Genomic DNA, 20,069 nt, shown 5'->3' with positions numbered 1-20,069 from the left:
CCACTATTAGGTCATGAGCCGGAAATTGACAAATACCCTGAAGGCTTTTTCTCCAATTCACGACATGCGACTCTTTGACCTGTCGTGGAGGAAAGCTCAGGTCTTCTCTAATGTAAGAAAACCTAATTTAGGAAATACCCGCTTAAAATCATGATTTCTTCAAATTCTACCCTGTAAGCTCCTAGTGAAGGGGTTTTGCCCTCTATTTCTTTGGCAAATCTCAGAGCATCTAAGAAAATGGATGAATGAATGAACTAGCATATTGACAGATGCCAAAGTCCTTGCATGTAATATTTCAGGACAAATATATTTTAGAAGGTGTTATTGGTAGGTGTAGTCCCAGGAGATATGAATAACAAAATGTTTTGAAATTAAAATTTATAGCAATAGAGAGGAGAGGGTATAGCTCAGTGGTAGAGTGTGTGCTTACATGCACAAGGTCCTGGGTTCAATCCCCAGTCCCTCCATTAAAAAATAAACCTCATTACTCCCCAGCCCCCAAATTTATAGCAACAGAAAAATACGATTGATTTATAAATGACTTTTGAATATATCAATAATAGAGGTAATAATGTTGATATTTACTTAGTCATTATATGCCTGCTGTAGTAAACATTTTAATTCATAAGATTACATAGTCTATTTAGAAACTACACTTTAAAAAAAAAATCAGAACGTGGCTCTGGGGACATGATGTGCGCTGCACTGGGCTGATCTTACTGCTTCTTAGAGCCAGGAACAAGCTTTCAGAGGCTCTCATCTAGAGGTTTTGAAGCTTTAACAGGGGAAGTTTACTGCAGGGGTGCATAGTGTGGGGGGCCATGGGGAGCAGAAAGCTAGGATTGCTGTTCTGGGCTTCTCCATCTTGTGATTCCAGGTGGCTGCCTCCACAGCCCCCTCAGTTTTAAGAGGGACTGACCTGGACCTGGTCTGTCAGAAGTGCAAATTCTGGGGAGGGAGGATCAGACTGGTTCACCTGGGGCAGTGTCCACCTCTGTGCAGTCTGCAGACTGTGAGTCTGCAGTCATGAAGTTCAGACATGGTGTTCGGGCCTCAGCTTGTGACTGAGCAGGTCCCTGTGGGACCTTCCAGGGTCAGACCCCTCCCCCATATCCTCTGCTGTAGCCCCTCTGTGAAGGGCCCAGATAATAGTATCTCATGTGTGTTTCCCGAGTATTTCAGATGCTAAAAACCACCACCAAAAGGAAGAAATTAACTATTTGATGATGGAGAGCATGTGGCCCCAGAACTTCTGGCGCCCAGGGGGTGATAGTGTTGACCGCCCTGTTCCCTCCACATCAACCAATCAGAGGACTGTGCACGAGCAGATCACGCACCCTGTGACCCTCCTCCCTCACCTGGCCTTAAATATGCTTTGCTGAAAACCCTTCAGGGAGTTCAAGGTTTTCTTGGGCACGAGCCACCCTGTCCTCCTTGGTCGGGCCTGCAATCAACCTTTCTTTGGTCCAAACTCACATTTCAGTTAGTTTGGCCTCACGGTGCGGCGGGCACATGAACTTGCCTTCGGTAACAAGCTCTGGCAGCTTGGTGGGCTGTCCTGAGTCACGGTCTGGGCTGACACCTCAGAAGTGGCTATGACTCTTTATAATAGCCAAGGCATGGAAGCCTTCTAAATGTCCATCGACAGATGACTGGATAAAGAAGGTGAGGTCTATGTATACAATGGAATACTACTCAGCAATACAAAAGAAGAAAATAATGCCATTTGCAGCAACACGGATGGACCCAGAGATGATCATACTAAGTGAAGTAAGTCAGATAAAGACAAATATCGTATGGTATCATTTATGTGGAATCTAAAAAATGACACAAATGAACTTATTTACAAAACTGAAACAGACTCACAGACATAGAAAACAAACTTGTGGTTACCAGAGGGGAAAGGGGCCAGTGGAGGATGGAGGGATAAATTGGGAGTACGGGATTTGCAGATACAGACTACTCTATATAAAAGAGATGAACAAAAAGGTCCTAGTGTATAGGACAGGGAACGACATTCAATACTTTATAATAACCTGTAATGAGCAGCAGAGGGTATAGCTCAAGTGGTAGAGTGCATGCTTAGCATGCACCAGGATGCACGAGGTCCTGGGTTCAATCCCTAGTACCTCTTCTAAAAATAAATAAACCTAATTATCTCCCTCCCCACCTAAAAATAAAGAAATTAAAAAATAATAACTTGTAACGAAAAGAGTATGAAAAAGAATATACATGTGTACACCTGAATAGCTGTGCTGTACACCTGAAACCAACACATACTGTGAATCAAATACACTTCCGAAAAAGAAAAGGTGGTTATGACCCTGCAGAACCTTTGTTCACGTAAGATCTTACCTGAGAGTTAAACATGAAAGATGGATAAAGGCTGAGTTGTGAACCGTGGGTCCAGCTCTAGCCCCTGCTTTTACAGAAAAATGAGAGCCAGCAGCTTCGTGTCAGGGCTTGACCCACCCCGGACTCCTGGGGGATGTTCTTACTGCTCCTGGGTCCACCTGCCCCTCATTCCCAGGGAACCAAACACACAACCGCTGGGAAAGTCCTTTTTTTCTTTACGTTCCTCTTTTAGGACAAAATCCCTTTGTAGTTCTAAAGGGAATTGATTTTGATTTGCAGAGGAAACAACAACAACAAAAACAAAAAACATAACTGAAACGAGTGAAATGCCCGAAGACGCGTGTCCAGGCGGGAAGTTTAGCTGCAGGGGCCTCACCGCACGGTTCCAGCCTCAGCTCTCCTTTGAGCTCAGACAAGGGTCTGATGGTCCAGAAAGCCGTCGTCTGGTCGCTGACCACCTCTCAGGCTGGAGCTGTGCTTCGGTGCCTCCCTTGGGGCTGTGACTTTTGTCCCAACGCCTCCCAGCGATGCCTGTGTGTGTGGGCGGGGGGACTAAATGATGCTCGGCACAGGACCCTGGTGAACTTGGTCGCCTGTCTCTACTGGTGTTATTACGGGTACCCTTGGGGCGCTATCTCCCCCCCCCTTCTCATTGCAGACCGTCTAGAGAAAGCTGTGTGGCTGAGAGGCGAGAGGCCGGCCCCTGGCAGCTAGCCAGGTGGCCTTCGCAGAGCCCCCGGCTCCCCTCTCGGCGGGGTCAGCGCAGGCCGTCCCGAGGCGCCGCGCCGCGCCGGCCCCCGCAGCCACTGGGTGGCGCTGTTAGAACTGGAGAGAAGAGGCCGCCTCCCCTGAAACCGCTCTCCCTGCTCTAACCCTCTCCAAACTGTCATTTCCACCCACCTCTTCCCAAAGAACAGAACACAATCACTTCCCGGCCCGTTCCTGCTGCTGCGCCCCGACCCCGGTCCGTCCCCGGCCGCGCGCGGACGCCAGGGGCCCCTCTGAGGTCTTTCCCGCCCCGCACGCTCGCATCCTTGCAGCCTGTTTTCGGATCTGTATCATGCCGGGTGTTTTGGGGGTGGGGGAGGGGGCTCGAGGCGATCTACAGGAGGAGACAGGGCCGTGGAAAACTGCTAAGGAGCCGGGGACGTAAAGGAGAACGCAGAGCTGCCTGCAGTCCCTCGGCCGCGTGGCCCGTGCTCCAGGGGAAAGACGGAACCAGCGCCCCGCGCGCGGAGGGGCTGCGCGCGGAGGGGTCGCTGCGGTTGGGCCCCGGGGGGAGGCAGGGGTGTGCAGCGCGCAGGAAACCGGCCCTGCGGCGGGGTCTTGGCATCAGGTTGCAGGGCTTAAAGGCTTTCTGTTCTTGGCTTCCCAGCTGCTGCGGTGTCCAAGTCCCCCTGCACCCGGTCAAGGGTAGGTGGGGGGCTGGTCCTGAACGACCCTCGCCTCCACCCCTTGGTGTTGGCCTCTGGTTCCCAGTTCCTGCTGCTACTCCCTCTTCCTGGGAGAAGGGAGAGGGGGGCAGACGAGACAGCGCAGCCATCCCCGCCTTGCACCCCCGCCTTAGGTCCCCCCGGGCTGTCCACCGGAAGGAGACCTGGGAAGGAATTTGCTGTGAGAAAAGCGGGAAACACTGTCTCCACTAGTATTCGCGGCGTGCGCTGCCCTCTTGCCAGAGCTGTTTGAAGGCTGTTTCCACGGGCAAATGCACATGGGACCCGGTTCCCAAACTCTGAGAGGCCAGCGCCCACAGGCTGCAGAGGTGTGCCCGCCACACCCCTCCTGCTGGCCGACCCTGACCTTGAGGGTGGCCCCGGGCCAGCTCGCCCAGCCCGCCCGCAGGTGGACGGTCACGCTCTGCTGACTCAGGCCCCAACGGGGCAGGTGCCTGCCTTCAACCCCATGAGTAATACCCAGCTTTTCATCTTCAAAGGGCCTTCCTGGGATTAACCAATTAGTCACCCCCAGGAAAGCTAGGGAGCAGGTTATTACTGGGCCCATTAAGGCCGTGGTGGGGGAGGGAAGTGGTGCAGGCGCGGCCCCAGTCCAGGGAGAGCCCGGATTTGGGTTCAGGATATCCCAGGACCATGTCCTTCCGCGGTCCAGTGGAGTCCGGAGCTTGTCGGGTAGCAGTGGTGAGACCACTGAGGGGCTTGGAGAGCCTCAGGCCAGTGCAAAGGGCCGCCTTGCTGACCCACAGCTGGGAGAGGCAGGCGGTCTGACACAGGCTTACCCACAGCGGCTGCACCATCTGCTCCAAGCAATTCAGAAACTGATACTGGCTTGCCTCCCGTCTCTCTGGCCCCCCTGAGCCATCCCGATATTTGCGAAATGCACTTTGGAACCCTTTCCTTTTCGTGTCTGCAGGCGCATTTCGAATGACTAAAAATGATAACGCACATGCTACAAATCACCTTGCAAATCAAAAGTGTGACGTGAGGGCTTAGCACAGCCAGGGCCGCGGGTCCCTCCGGGTAACGCTGCGCCCCTGTGCTTGTCCTCCTTCAGGGGCACGACGCAGAAGGCTGGAGAGTTTTAGGAGGTAAGTCTGTGTCCTGGTGACAGAGTGAGGACTGAGACACCTTCTGGAAGCCAGACAGCAGAGCGATCCTTTCAGTCAACCCTGTCTGCAGCTGCTTTTTATAAACTTGGCATAAATATGGGCTTGGGAACGCCAGGGCAGCGTATCTGGAAAATATTTTCTACCATTCGAAAACACACACACACACACACACACACACACACACACAGGCTTGGAAAGGAAAAAAAAAAAAACACCACGCAACAGAAATTGTGCATTGTACAGAGTGGCTTCACATGTAGTTTTTTTCCATTACTTCCTCAGTTCATTTTTCTGCTGCCAATTTTAGAAGGCCGTAAGTCATAGTTGTTGTTAAACTTTGTCAGTTAAAATGTAACTCTAAGAACAAGTCATATGATACGCTGGAGCCAAATGGCCTCTGGGAGAGCTGATGGTGGGAGGAAGACCTTGTCAGCCCATCCCCGAGTCTCAGGTCTTCTCTGCAGTGTTACACATCGTGCCCACGAGGCGGTCCTCGCTCTTGGCTCCTAGTTTTCACGTCCACCCCGGCTCCAAAGGGCCACCTAGGAGAGGGAAGGAGACTTTTCCACATTCACTTTGTGTGACCCGGGAGTGGAGTGTGGTCTCATTAGGGCTGATTCATTACGAGTTCTCCACTTTTCTTTCTCTTAGAAAATGGCTGGATTCACTGTCTCCTAAATGTCAACCCAGCAGAATCAGAAATTAAGAGGTGAAGGGGAGGAATTGGTGGTTTGAGGCTGGGACTGTCCAGGGTGCTCACATCTCCCTGGAGGAGCTGCAGGCCCAGGGGCACAGACCCAGGCTGGTCTCTGTGCGCACCGAGGTGGGCTGCACTGGGGTTTGCCTGCCGGGCATCACCGCTGGGCTGGGAGCCTTTGAGGGCAGGGCGTGTGTTTCCCTGCAGGGCTGGTGTCCAAGGTAAGGCCAGGGACCCAGTCAGCACTCACAGGTGCCTGTGCAGAAAACCGGGATAAAAGACAAGACACCAAACCAGCCATCAGGGAGGCACGGTGGAGGGGAGGGCCTCTCCCTCGTGCAGTCACCGTCTTCTGCGTGCCCTTCTGTCCTTTCTTCTTCTCTTCAGTCTGACTGTCCCTGAAGCCACCTTGGGGTCCTGGAAGAGAGGGTGGGGGACGTGAGGTGGGGCAAGGGGAGGCTTTCTCAGGGGCCGCGTCCCTGCACTTGGAGCCTGGGTGTAATCTTGGTGTAAACGGGAACCGGGACCATTGCTCTGAAAACTGGATCACTGCTTCAATCCCGGAGCCCCTCAGGGACTTTCTGGTGGGACTGACGGGTCTGATTCCATTGTCATGATAAAGTACAGCTCTCCCAGGTCCAGAATGTCCATCTGCCACCAGGGTGCCAGCACCCATCTGCTGCCCAGAAGCTTGAGAGGAAGGGCAGAGCTGCCCCAGGCCCTCCCGGCCACGGGCCTCAGCGCTGCTGCGGGTGATGCTCTTGCTGCTGGTTCCAAAATGAACCAGCTGGTCACGGACGCATGCTCAGTGTTGCCATGCGTCTCTTTGGGGCCTTCTTCCCTCCTTTCGGACAGGAGGTTTTTGTTCATTCGTTCATTCCTTCACTCCTCCACCAAATACGCACGGCAGAGCGCCTGGGCTCACTTCACGGCTCCGTGCTGGCCCTGCGGATCCCCGGCGAGGAGGCCAGCCCCGGGCCTTGTGGAGTTTCCATCCTAGGGGGGCTGACGGACAGATGGACAGGGGCCCCTTCCCCTCACAGTGCCTTTTGCACATGATGCCACCTACAGCACTGAAGGAGAGGGGATGGGGGCTAGGAGAGCCACTCAGGAAAGAGGGCTTAGTCTTAGGGAGAGAGTGGGGGCCCTCGGATTTGCCACGTAACTTCCAGAGCCTTCCCTGTGGAATGGGCACGGCGTCGCTGCTCCGTGGGTTTGCCCGGAGGGGCAGGGAAGATGGCACCTGTGACAGCCCCCCGACGAGTGTTGGCGGCTCCCAGGACTCCCAGGTACCTTTATCTGTCACTAGATCCACTTTCTGCCTTCTCTTTGGGATAAACCAATCGAATCATTCAAACTTGCCTGGACAAATTAGGGAGACGCGTGCCCCAAAGAGCTGGCCTTAAAGACTTTGCCAGGGTCCTGCTCTCCCAGGGCCTCCCACGCCGCCTGGTTGCTGAACCCTGTCTCCCAGCGGATGTCCTGTAGAGAGCACGTGGGGGGCCAAGCACAGCTCTGCACCCTGCGTGGGCTTCAGCTCTGAGCTCACTCAGCCCTCTGGTCACAGCTTTCCAGTGCTCTGACTACAGAGAAATGTTTAAAAGACTCAGGAAATGAACTCACATTTCCCCCTCTTCCCCTCCTTTTCCTATACAGTGCTGCTTTCCTGGAAGAAAGTAAACAAAACAAGTGTGACTATTTAAAACAATTATTGGAAAACCGGCTCTGAACACCGTGGCTTTGAACGGCTCTCCTGGGCGGATGTGTCGCTGGGTCCCTGTGGCGCCTCACCCCACGGTGTGTACGTGGGGAGGGGCCAGGGCCAGCCAGAGCCTTGGGCGAGGAGGATGTGACGGGCCCATGAATGGCCCCCTGAACACACGCGGACGCGGAGGTGAGTGCACACGTGTGTGAGGCCTGCGTCCGGCTGAAACGAGACAGCGCAGTGATCTGACCGCCTCCAAAGTGTAGAAAGCTTCTGCCGGCCGTGGGGGTGACTATTTTGGGTTTCTAGGTGTTGGAGGCATTGTTACTAATAACATCATGGGCTGTATGTGGATTGAAGATGAAGCTTTTTCATTTCAGCCATCTGGTCGGAATGCTGTTCCTTTGATGGGGGATAAACCTTTGCTGGGTTTCAGCTGGAATGCTGCCTCCCAGTGTAGGTGACAGCAGATACTGAATGGCCCTGTCTTTGCAGGGAGAGGACCGTCCTCTCCAGTGACGGCTCTGTCTGGGAGGGAGAAGGCCTTCCAGCAGCTCTGGTGCCAGCTTGCAAGGATGTGGGGCCAGCAGAGCCCCTCGAGGTGTTCACCGGTGTGGCTGGCCCGGCTCAGGTTTTCCACTGACAGCCACATGTTACAGACACCCTTGGGAGACGTTCCACTGCTTTCATAATGCAGAAGGGTTTTTTTTTTCTGACTCATCTTCAGAAGATCCCCCCCCCCACCGCCGCCCCAATCCCCCATCGTTTGAAAATAAATATAATTAGTAACAGGCAGACATACTGTATATAGCCAGCCCTTCCTATCTGGGAGAGTTATAATTAAACATACATGCTGTCTGTTGTTCACTGTCTGCTAAATGCCTCGCCTCCTGCTTTAGGGAAGCAGCAGCCCCCAGGTGGCTGACATGGGGAGAGAGCCCTGGTGGGGCTGAGTCCAGCGTCCAGGCGGAAGCCAAGGCTGGACTGGACTGCTGGCTTGCAGGCAGACGTGCCCGCTGCCCCTTGCACTGCCATCACCGCGGCCTTTCTCCATCATCTACCTCAGGCTGCTCGGGGAAATGCCTAGTCAGGGCTAGGGGCAGAGTGATGGTTGCCAAGGACGGTTGTCATGGTGACAGGCGGCCGTGGCTGCTGCCGCCGCTGCCGGTGAGGGGCAGCTGAGTGGCTGCAGGTTGAGATCTGCCCCCCCAGGCCAAGGGCCAAGGCAGCATTCCTTTGTTCCCTTCAAGGTTGGCATGGAGGCCACCGCCCCGTCCCATGTGAGCTCAGGGAGGTTATCCCCAGGTAACACCCAGCTCTCCTTCCTGAGAAAAGGGCAGCCTGGGTGCTCGGTCGTCCCTGTCCAGGCCCACGGAGAGCTCATATTCTGCTGAAATCAGTGGATCAGGCGGTCCCAGGAATGCACACACACCTCGTGAGCATATTCTGGGACTACAGCATGGCCAGCAGGCTTGGTGACACCAGCCCGCCTCCCAGCCCTCGGGCGGGTGACCGGATGACGGCTTGGCATGGCCCTCCCTGGCCTGGATCGAATACAGCAGGCGTCATCTGAGCCACAGGCACCTTTACCCAAGTTGCTCAAAGTGTTTTCCAAGCAAACAGTTGTTTCATAACAGCCGTGAGAAGTAGGTGGAGTGACAAAGCATTCTTTGTCCCCGTCTTATAGATGGGGAAATTGCAAAGCCTTCCTGGCCAGGTGGGGAGGCCAAGGAAGGGAGAAGAGTGCTTTCCCGCCTGGGGCTCTGGGGCGTGGGGGCCTGGGATCTTTCCACTGGGATCTCCGCCTGGCTCTTGGGCCAGAGCCGCTGAACTCAGCCCATCACCCTGTCCTGGGGGCAGAGAGGTGGCCCCTCAGAGAAGAAGGCCAGGGTTGGATGAAGCTCAGGGCTTCACCCGCAGAACTGACAGGCCTCAGCAGCCACACCAGGAACTCAGTCACAGCCCTGTGGTCCGGGGTGTTGCCACTGGCCACTGGGGCCCTTGGAACATGTCAGGGTGCTGTACCAGACACGGCCCCTGGCCTTATTGAGCTCGCTGGAGACAGATCATCAACCCATCAAATGAAGAGGAAAATTAAAAAGTGCATAAAGTAACAGAGATTGGCAGGAGGGGAGGGTGGGAGAGGAGGACCGACTTTAGACAGGGGAGCAGAGAGGTGTCTACGGCAGCTAATTGCAAATGATGGGGAGGAAGCTGTGGGAATGAGGGTGGCCTGTTCAAAGGTTAGGGGGAGGGACCCTGCAAGGGCTGATGTCTGGGCTGAGCAGGGGCTGCGTCGTTGGCCGCAGGGCCAGGCCAGGCGGGGCAGGACTGATCCAGGGTTTCTTGGCGAGGTAGCCCGGACATGTTTCTCCTGTGGACTGGACGAAGGGCTTAAAGGAGGAAGGAATTCAGGATGACTTCTGGGTGTTTGCTTGACTGGAGGCTGGAACTGTGGGGAGAGCACGTGGAGAGGGAAATGAAGATGGTCGTGGACTTGGGGAATTTGAGATGCCTCCTTCCAGGGCTGCACGTAGGCTTGGACATCAGTGTTTCTTAAACTCCCCCTGAGACCCTGGAGAAGAAGGGTGGGGGGTCCTACTGCTGCTGGTTTTGAATTCACCAGAGCCTCCCAGGGCTCGCACCCCACATTTTCCAAAGAGGATCAGACTCCCGTTTTCTGAGCTGGGGCAGGTCTGAGACCAGCCAAGACTGGTGCAGATGACGTGGCGAGCTTCTGCCGACCCCACCTGCTAGTCCTTTCCTGTCCAGCCCACCTCCATTCACAGCCACATCCGTGGTCATTTGTCCTTGGGCATCATAAGTAAGTTGATCTTATTACCTGTAGGGGAAGACGGACCCACATCTTGCCTCTCTCTTGGTTGATAAAATGGAATGCTCAAGGTTTCGCAGTTTCTTCTCAGAAGAGGCATTTGAAGAGCATGGGTGTCTGTGAGCAGCAAGAGTCATTGACCAGGGAGGGGTACCCAGGCTGGAGGGCTGGGGTCCCTTGTACCACTGACTTGGCACCTAGCTTTGGAGAACTTGTCCCTTCATCTTCTGTCACGTAAATTGGAAGCTACAAAAAGACTTGCTTCAGAGAAAACTGCCCCAGCCCGTCTTGGGCCCACCTACTGTACTTCATTGCTCGGTCAACTCATAGCCAGGAGTGCAATGAAAGTTCCAGTTCTTGGTTCCCAACAAATTATTTCAGAGCAAAGGATGTATCATAATATTTACATCTATGGGAATTTCCTAACATCTCATTATAAAGTTTTACAACGTGGCATGGGGTTTGTAAGTTGGATCTTACCCAGGAAGTGTGCTTGCTGATATACTGAAAACACGGAGGTGGATTCAGGGGTATCAGTTTTCATGTCTCAAGAACACCGCAGGGAGAAAACTCAGAAGTCTTGGGTTTCAAGCCTATTAGGATCCATTCTTCAACCGGACAGAATTCCTATCACACATGCGCTGCTGTAGAGCCCCCAGTGTGCTTTCCTGCCTATTTTCGCATTTGATTCTCCCCCCAGCACACATGCTGCTGCTGATGCAGTAGCTCAGAGAGGTTGAGTCATTTGTCTAAAGTAACACAGCAAAGGGAGAGCTGGGAGTTAGAACCTCTTCGAGGCCCTGCTGTTGCTGCACTTTCAGTGGCTGCTGGCCAAGGTGGTTCTGTCCTTGGGAATGTGGGACTGTGGGACTGTAAGCTGGGTGAGCCCAACCTGGGAGGCGTTTGAAATTCCCTGAGCCAGCTCCCGGGAACCAGCTCTTCTCTCCAGACGGCTGTGTTGCAATGTGGCCGACGGACGAGGAGGTTGAGATCGAAAGCCATGACTTCACCAGAGTGAACCAAGGTCACTGGTCACCCCAGGAAGCACGCAGAGCTGCGACCTTCAGAAGGGAGGTGTGCTGCTCCCCAGGGGAGCCGTGGAGCGGGCTGGCACCTTTCCCGTGCGGCGGGGAGAAGGGGAGCTTCTAGAAAGGAGGACACACAAGGCAGCCAGGCCCAGGAGCCCGGAGCCCTGGTGACCCTGGCCATACCTGAATTGGCCCCTCTTCCAGAAGGGGGCCAAATACGACGTGGGGCATCTTTTGGATCCTGTGACCCTCCACTGTCACCTGGGGAAATCGGGCCAGCTGTGGGCTGTCAGTGTCCTCCCAGAGATGACCGCTCTTCCTAGTTTAGCAGGTCATGCTCTCTTGCTTTTTGTGACGGAGGGAGTCCAGAGTGTCCCACCTCCACTGCCGTCCAGTCCATGAACGTGCTGTGCCTCGGAGATGGGGGCTGGGGGGCTGTGTCTGGGGCCCAGACCTGGGATGGAGGCCTGGACACTGCCCATGCTCTGGGCCCATGCTTGATGAGCCAGGAGAGTGCCTGGGCCTTCTGGCCAACACCGGTGACATAGCTTCCTTTGGGGCCCTCCTGCTCGGGGACCAGGGCCGAAACGTCCTTGAAGGTCATGACTCAGCCTTCGGCTCCGTTGTCTTTCTTCAGAGAGGCCTCCCTCATCTATAATCCTCACCCCCTACAACCCGTCTTGGTGGTCTCCACGGCACTTGGCATTACCCCAAACTGGCGTCTTCATTTGTTTGCTTGCTTCTGACGTCTCACCAAAAAGGGCAGCTCCATCGGGGCTGGGACTGTGGTTTTCCTCCTGTTACAGCCTCAGCACCTGGGAGAGAGCCTGGTGCTGGGGACACACAGCACCTACTCCCTGACTGACTGACTGACTGAATACAAGCAAGTGGCTGACCCGGAGGTGGGTGGGTTCACATGAGCAGGTGCCCAGCCAGTGCCCCCAGGAGGCTTGTAGGTGCCCTCTCGAGCCCGCACGGGCAGCCTGTGTGCTCCTGCAAGTCTCCCCCTGGGGCTGAGCTGGGAACCCGTCCCGAGGGCTAGGTGGCTATCTGATGCGTGAGTAGGTTGTGTGCACGTGTGAACAGGGACTGTCTGGGAGGTCAGGAGTAATTCAGCCTCAGAAACTGCACGTGTCAATAGAATCCAGGAGCCCAGGAATGTGTTTTTCATTAATGTCAACCTGCTGCAATAGGTGGCCACACCTGCACCTCGGCCCAGGGACGTGGGAAAGAGAACGGCACGGCTTGCTTTGGTGGTGGCGGAGGAGCTGCTCATAGTACTGTAATGCCCTTCCTCTGACTCGGAGCCGGGCGGCCTGTGCCTAGGGACTGCGGGTATGTGGGTCCCGGCCCCCGGCCCCGCCCCATTGGCGTTCGGCGGGTCGCGTGTTCAGAGGAGTACCCGCTCCCGGGATGGAACAGTCTCTTGTGCGTCCAAACCCTTCCTTTGAATTCAAGATGTACCGAAAAACCTTTGGGAGGGGAAGACTGTGTCTCTTTTGGACACTCAAGTCCTCAGCTCTGCCAGGACGGTGTCTGTCCCCCGCTCCCCGGGTGCCCACGCCACACTGCGCCCTTGGGCTCCCCGCCTGCTGCGCCATCCGTGGCCTCCTTCCCCCAAATCTTTTTCCTTTCCTCTCCCCACCCCCCGTTATCCAGCCAAGAGGATGCGGCAATTAAACAGTGAGATCCTGGAGCCCAAGTCAAAGCCTGCCTGGAGACCCTGATTTAATCCCCAAAACTCTTCGGTCACAGAAAGCAGGACTCCTGCGTGACTCGCTGAAGGGCTGGGTTTCCCTCCAGGGGGTTCGCTTGGTGCTCCGCCCCCTCCCCTGGAGCCCTCTCTCCTGCCCAAGCGATGCCCGCTGGGAGGTGCGACCTCTTCTCGGGCAGCGGGAGGGGCTGCCTTGCTCCTCCCTGGACCACTTCCTTTACCTCTCACAGCGCCCCCGTGTGGTGGATGCGGTAACTCCCTTGTAATTTGTCTGGTGGGTGAAGCCAGGGCGGTGGGGCCCACGTCTGTATATAGCGCCTGCATCATTGACGGATGTGGCCCCGACAGCCACTCACACACCTCACCCCTTCTGTAGAAATCCTGGTCACAGCGAGTGATGGTTTAAAAGCCCGTAGCCATGGCGACCCACTTTGGATTCAACCTACATAGCAATGATTTCGTGTGTCTCCACTTGGTTAAATGAGCGGTTTGGTGCCTTGGTTCTTTGAAGTACTGGAAATGTTTATTTCTTCTTGCCTCTTGTTCTTTCAAGCTTGAAATTCCTCTGCACATCAAAGTGTTCAGAATGCCCTCAAACTTGTCTCCAGAGGCATGGATGGGAGATGCTTCTCCTTTGGGAGGTTGAAACTTGTGTTCCGTTCTAGAGTTTGGAGGTGTTTGGAAAAGCAGACACCGAGACAGAGAGCCTTTCTCTCAGCTGAGCAGAAATTTATGTTATGTTTTTGTAGACTTTGGTTATTCTGAGTGGGAGTAGCTGAAGTCTACGTGGCGTTCGGTGGGCAGTGGTTTTATCTGCTGGAACCTATTGTTTTTATGGTTTTAAGGAATCTTAGTGAAATAATTCGGTGTTGCCAGATCCAAGAGGACTTTTTCCCCCATGGTGTTTTGTGTGTAATGAATGTGTGTGCACACCATGAGGAGAGACACGACCACGCTGCATTGCAAATTAGCTCATCTTTCTAAAGAGTCTCTTACTTCGTCATTATTTATTTAAATTGAAGTATGATTGATTTACAATGTTGTGTTACTTTCCAGTGTACAGCATAGTGATTCAGTTATACACACACACACACCTATATATACTTTGTCATATTCTTTTTCATTATAGAAGATTACAGGATATTGAATATAACTCGCTGTTCTATACAGTAGGGCCTTGCTGTTTATTAATTTTATATATAGTAGTTTGTATCTACTATCCCAAACTCCTAATTTATCCTCCCCTTTGGTAACCATACATTTGTTTTCTATGTCTGTGAGTCAGTCTCTGTTTTGTAAATTCATTCATTTGTGGCATTCTTTAAGGTTTCACAAATAAGTGATATCACATGTTTTTTGTCTTTCTCTGTCTTACTGACTTAGTGTGATCATCGCTATTACCTGGCCATTAAAAAATGTAACCTGATTACCTAGATAACTTTTTCATTAACCCATTTTTTTTTTTTAAAAAGAAGAACACAGAGTTCTCAATTTCTTGTGCCCTGTCCCTCTTTGTCCCAACCTACCAGTGATGTCTGCCCTCACGCACCTGTCTCCTGTTTGCTCCAGGAACTGAGGACGAGCTGCCCTTTCCTGTTCACGGCCCTGGCCTCCATCTGCATGTGTCCTGGCCCCACCCCTCACTCCCTCTGGCCCTCTCTTATTCTAAGGAAGTATTCCACGACCCTGTGGAATCTTGCTGTTTCTTCTCTTCACCTTTAGCTACACTCTCTTGGGACTAGTCTACACCCTGGCCCTCACTTACTCAGGACTCCTCCACCAGCCCACGGAAAGCACTCTTGCTAAGGTGGCTTGCCTGGGACTCTGCAATTTTCCATGCTCACATTTCCAGGGGCATGAGGCACCCCCTTTCCCCCCAGGACGGTCCTACAGAGATCTCACACTCAGGATGGTGAGGAATGAACTCCCCTTCCTTCTCTGTACGTCAGCTTGTCTGCTGGGATTTCACACGTCAATGGGGGGGGGGGGCACGATTCATCCAGGTGCGCAAGACAGGAAACCTGAACGTCGTCCTCACCTCTGCCTCCTCTCCCCATTCTACTGCCGACTCAGTGGAGCTTACTTTCTTACTGGCCTGCCTCCTGAGTCGCCTCCCATCAGCAGTCAGCGGCCCCAGCCTGGGCCCATGTCTCTCTTCCAGGACTATGGCAATAGCCCATCTGTTGTTTCCTTGCTTCTCCTTTGAAACTCTCTCCAGACTATGAATAGAGTGAACATCCAAGGTGGGAATCTGACCATGCATGCTCGTCGAGATGCTTCTGTGACTGCTGATGAGTCGTGGATCACATCCAAGCTCTCAGCATGGCATACAAAGCTGGCTCCATAACCTGGACCCTGTTCATACCTCCGGCCTCATTTCTGGCCACGCTGGGATCTAGAAGTACTGGGCAACTTGTATTCTCCAGTGTCTGCATGCCGGTCATGCCCATGGCCTTGACAGATATGGTTCCCTTCACCAGGGATAATTCCCCATTTCTCAACTGCCTGACAAACTCCTACTCAACCTGCAAAACCCTCACTCTGTATCACCACAGCTTCCTCCAAAGACAACCTCTTCCCAGAGGCAGAGTCAGTCGCACTCCTCTGGACCTCGCAGAGGCCGCTCTCATTTCCCCCATGACTCTTTTGTCATTGTTTGCTTCCTGGCTCTTCTCATTCCCTGGACTGGAACCATCCTGAGGACACCAGCAGTCTATGCACAGCTCGACTTCTAGCACAACATGGAACGTGTAGATTCTCAGTAAATGTGTTGAATTGAGACCTCCAATATTCTAGGAAAGTACAAAGAAAGAAAACCCTTGGTCCTGGTCCTTAGGCCTCTTGACAGCTAATAACATTCAAAGAGAAGAACCTGGCGGGGTCCCAAGAGACATCGCAGAGCCCTGCTCTCCCTTTCTAGGTGGTTGGCTGCGCTCACATTTCCTTTTTTGGTCAGAAGCCCTGAGCTGGATTTGGCTTTAACGTGTACTGACTCTGAACCTCCCAGAGCTTCAGTTTGCTGAAGGAAGCGAAGCTTCGATGGGACAACAGGGTGCTCTGTGACCCTCGGAGGCCACGACAGAGCCCCCTTCCCGCCGCGCAGCACCTGCGCTCCGTCTCCGCCTTGAGCACGCGGGTGGTGGGTGCCCGGCGCATGCGCGGAGCCGGCTCCGGAGGCCGATGCGCTGGCCAGTGTGTGGCTTCAGCTGGAAATGGGTGACGACGTGATCAGCTGTGTTGCTTTATTGGGGCGATGGCTGAGGGCCGTGATTGCGTCTTTTGGGATGTCTAAGGTTGGACACGCAATGGGGCGGCAAGGTGGAGGCTGTGGGGTGGGCTCTGTTTTGATGCAGAGTGTTTGTCGGCAGTTCCTGGGAGAGGGTGGGGTGGGGTGGGAGTGGGTGGCGGGGATTGGGTGGGAGTAGGAAGGAATGGGATTTGGGCTGGGTGGGGGGCCCGGGAGAGCAGGCAGGTCTCCCTCCCCGGTTGCTGCAGTTGCAGGAGTGAATACACTCGCAGCCACCCGTTGTGTTAGCCGTGGCACAAGCCAGCAGTCACATCAGCACCCAGGACGGCCTGGCACCCAGGAGTGCCCCCCAGGACACGACGGGCAGCGTGTGAAGGACATGCCCATCTCGAGGGGACTCAGGCCCAGCACCACTGTCCGCCTCCGTAATACCTGGTGGGGGGGCTCCCGAGTAACACCTGAACTGACTTGATCCTGAAGCCGGTGTAACTCCTATCAGGACTTACTAACCAGGTCCGGCCTTGCGGACACTTCCTGGTTCCTCAGTTTTCTTTTCTCCGCAAGATCCCTATGAACTGGTCATACAACATGCCACGTGTTTTGTGCCAAGTTCCTCTGCAGACACTGGCCTTCTGCCATTCAGGTGGCTCCAGGCAGTGGCCACCTTCTGCTGACTGCCCTCGCCTAGAGGGGTCTCACCGGTGGCTGCAGCCTCCCTCCCAGACCAGCTCTCTCTACCAGCTCGACTGCTTTCCTCTCCACCCGTATACACTCAGTCACTCCCTCCTGCCCGGTGATACTGAGCGCCTGTTAAGCCCACCACCCTGCTCAGCCCAGGTCTATAAAGGTGCCCCACCAGGACTCAGTCCCCGCCCTTGAGAGCTCGTGAGAACCCACCGCGGGGAGGGAGCTAGGTTCTCTGCAAACAAATCCTGGGGCCCTCAGCACGGGTATCAGTATAAAGCTGCTTAGCCCCTTGCAGGGAGAAAATGCAGTGTCATCAATAAATAGAAAGTACTTATGGGGGAGGGTGTAGCTCAGTGGTAGAGTGCGTGCTTAGCATGCACGAGGTCCTGGGTTCAATCCCCAGTAACTCCACCAACAAAAAAGAAAAAAATAAAATACTTATTATACTCATGAATTGTCTTAGTGCCATCGAGCATCTTCCAGGACAGGTGCTATTTGGATATGAAACTCTTGGTGTCCTTATTAGACTCAAAAGCACCTGATGACTGTCCACACGTACATAATAACATGTGTTTTCTTGGATAAGGTGTTTGTCGGTGAAAGATTTTAGTAGATGAGCTGTGTGTGCAAGCAGAACTTTCTTGTTAAGATTTTTTTCGGGGGAGGTAATGAGATTTATTTATTATTATTATTTTTTAATGGAAGTACTGGGGATTGAACCCAGGACCTCACGCATGCTAAGCATGCACTCCACCACTGAGCTGTATTGTCCCCCTCCAGAATTTTCTAAACCCTCTTTGGGTAGCCAAGGGCAACAGACATCCTGGGATAAAGGCAGAGCACAGAATGCAACCTTGGCCAGGTGCATCTCTCAAAACGCACCTCACCTGGGTAAGCACAGATTTGCGTATCACTGTATTGATTAGAGCAGCTCCTTCTCTCAGGACTAGGAGGTGCCCCGTTGCACATGCAGGCGGACAAACAGCCAGTGAGCTTTCCGATCCCTTGCCATGGGAGAGAGGAGAGGACTTGGCCTTGCGAGCCTCAGAGGCCAGGCCTATACAGTGATTTCTTTCCTCTTTCCCTTAAGGCAAGCGATTCTGTTTTGTAACCGGCCCTGCCTTTAAAAGTGGGCCTGGCCTCCAGGCTGAGAGGCTGCGAGGACTCCAGCCAAACTTTGAAATGACATTGGGGGCCAGTCATTATGAAAAGCCCGGAACTCGGCGGGGAAGAAAGCTGACTTTGCTAGTCACCGAGGAGCCCACCAAGTATGGAGGGAACTTTTCAAACTGATCAAATGAAACCCCAGGCCCTGAGCTGGGGACCTCGGGCCGGGCCGCTGCCGCGGTGAGGAGCAGGTGGGAGAGCTCTGGGCGGGTGAGGTGTGCGAAGCACAGGTGAGCAGGTGGCCGGATCTCTGCAGGTGCCCTGAGGCATGGAGCCACCGTGCGGTTCGTTCAGGGAAGCAGTGTTGCAGGAAACGTGGCCCGTGTCCCTGTCACCTGTAAGCGGAGGGGCTGAGAGGATGACCCACGCCTGTTCCTGCAGGACTGACCTTGCTGGTTTCCGTCGATGGAAGTTGATGCCAATCAGTGCAATTTCCTCTGCAGCAATAATTAACCTGCGGGAATCTTGCCCGAGCAGGTGGTTTCAGGTGAATGGTGTGGAGATGTTGGAGGGAGATTAGCATTTTTCAGCCCTCACTGTGATTTGCTGTCTATTTCAGTGGGTGTGTGGTTCCACCTCATTACTATAAAAAAGCCTCCGCTAGGCAGGGAAGACTGTGTTTAGATGGAGGGCCTGGGATGCTGATCTACTCTGAGGAATTGTGGCAGGCTTGGCCCCCATCTGGGTGTCCTCTGTTTCCTGATGGGTCAGGGCTGAGCTTTGTCATCGCTCATGTCTATACTGTGTCCAGCCCAGGGACCTACAGTCCTATTCACCTTCATGATTCAGAGGCCTGCCTGGGGGTTGGGGGAAGCATCTAGTCCGTTGGCCCGAGCTTGGCCAACGGATGAAACGTGGTCCTTGTCTCCAGTTGTTCGGAGGACAGGACTGCCTCCTCACTCTCTACCGCGGGTCTATGCCCTCCCCTCTCCTTATACTGAAACCAAATCCTCCCGCCCTCAGCCCCTGTCACATTCTCTGCGGCTTCCTCTCATTTCCATCAAGCATTTGGACACATCTTTAATTGGTTCTTCACACGTCTCAAGAATATCAATGAGAGAAAGCAAGTCTGTTGTCCGCGTCTCACTGATGGGGCTGTCCGGGCACAGAGCAGGGACGCCGGTCCCCCGCGGCCGTGGGGTCGGGATGAGAGCTGGGTGACCCACGTGCCCCCTGAGCACCAGCACCCTTCCCCTTCCTGGAGGGTGTTCTTGGAAAGGGCCAGTTATTCCAACCCTGAGGAGCCCAGGGTCCCCAGTCAGGCTTCTAGAAATCCAGCATCGACTCCGGCTTCCAAAATGATGAGTTTGCATTTTCTTTACCTGCACGAGGGGGCTGATCCTGCGGGGGGTTCTCTGGGTGTGAGAGTGGTGAGCTCATACCCAGATGCCTAAAAACACCAAGGCAGTTGCTGCATACAATGATTATCTGTCAAGTCTGAGTTGAGTTTCTTAGGACAAGAATATTATATTTGCATTTAAGCCTGTTTTCACTGTGGGATGAAAGGCTGGCTTCCCTTTACAGGTATTTCGAGTCCGAGGGGACGGCTGGTGATATGGACGTGTTTGTGTCCCCCCCAATTCACATGCTGAAACCTAACCCCCAAAGTGATGTATTAGGAGGTGGGGGCTTTTGGGAGGTGATGAGGTCAAGAGGGTGCAGTCCTCGTGAATGATGTTAGTGCCTTTGTAAAAGAGCCCCCCCAGGGCCCCCCCCTTCTGCCCTGAGAGGACACAGCGAGAAGATGCTGTCTGTGAACCAGGAAGCAGACTCTCGGACACCAGATCTGCTGGCGCCTTGATCCGGGACTTCCAGCTTCTCATACCGTGAGAAACAAATGCTTGTTGCTAATAAGCCACATGGCTTATGGTGTTTTGTTATAGTGGAGTGACAGGACTAAGGCAGCCCTAGCAAACTGAGGCAATGTTTCCAAGGGAAGTAGATATCAGTAAAGTCTCGCAGAGATCTTCAGTGTGCATGCGTCATTGAAGTGTGTGGCCGTGGCACCTCTGTGTTGTAAGTGAAGACATCCTGTGCCACCCTCTAAGCTGTCTGGGGAAGGAATCAGATCAA

The 20,069-nt window shown here is 53.9% G+C and overlaps 2 long non-coding RNA genes across 13 annotated transcripts in view; one reads left to right on the top strand and one right to left on the bottom strand.

The window, feature by feature from the left end:
- Window positions 1-1,792: 1,792 nt before the first annotated feature.
- LOC141579036 (uncharacterized) lies at window positions 1,793-4,892 on the bottom strand. The gene is made up of 2 exons (XR_012509951.1): window positions 4,756-4,892; window positions 1,793-2,886 (listed from the first exon to the last, which is right to left on the bottom strand). It is a non-coding gene; the product is annotated as an uncharacterized LOC141579036 (long non-coding RNA).
- The window catches only part of LOC123619030 (uncharacterized), a 28,674-nt gene continuing 11,497 nt past the window's right edge, over window positions 2,893-20,069 (top strand). For 6 of the 12 annotated variants that reach the window (XR_012509942.1, XR_012509945.1, XR_012509943.1 and 3 more), the window contains exons 1-2: window positions 5,462-6,904; window positions 7,272-7,509. This is a non-coding gene — a long non-coding RNA (uncharacterized LOC123619030). Of the gene's footprint in view, window positions 3,362-4,722; window positions 4,898-5,461; window positions 6,905-7,271; window positions 7,510-20,069 lie in introns of those variants that run through there. The other 6 variants (XR_012509949.1, XR_012509941.1, XR_012509948.1 and 3 more) reach the window with 6 other exon arrangements.

Source organism: Camelus bactrianus, chromosome 11 (genome assembly GCF_048773025.1).
Source record: "Camelus bactrianus isolate YW-2024 breed Bactrian camel chromosome 11, ASM4877302v1, whole genome shotgun sequence".
Lineage (NCBI taxonomy): Eukaryota > Metazoa > Chordata > Mammalia > Artiodactyla > Camelidae > Camelus > Camelus bactrianus.
Note: the sequence above shows the minus strand (reverse complement) of the source record. Positions and strands in the feature narration are given on the sequence as shown.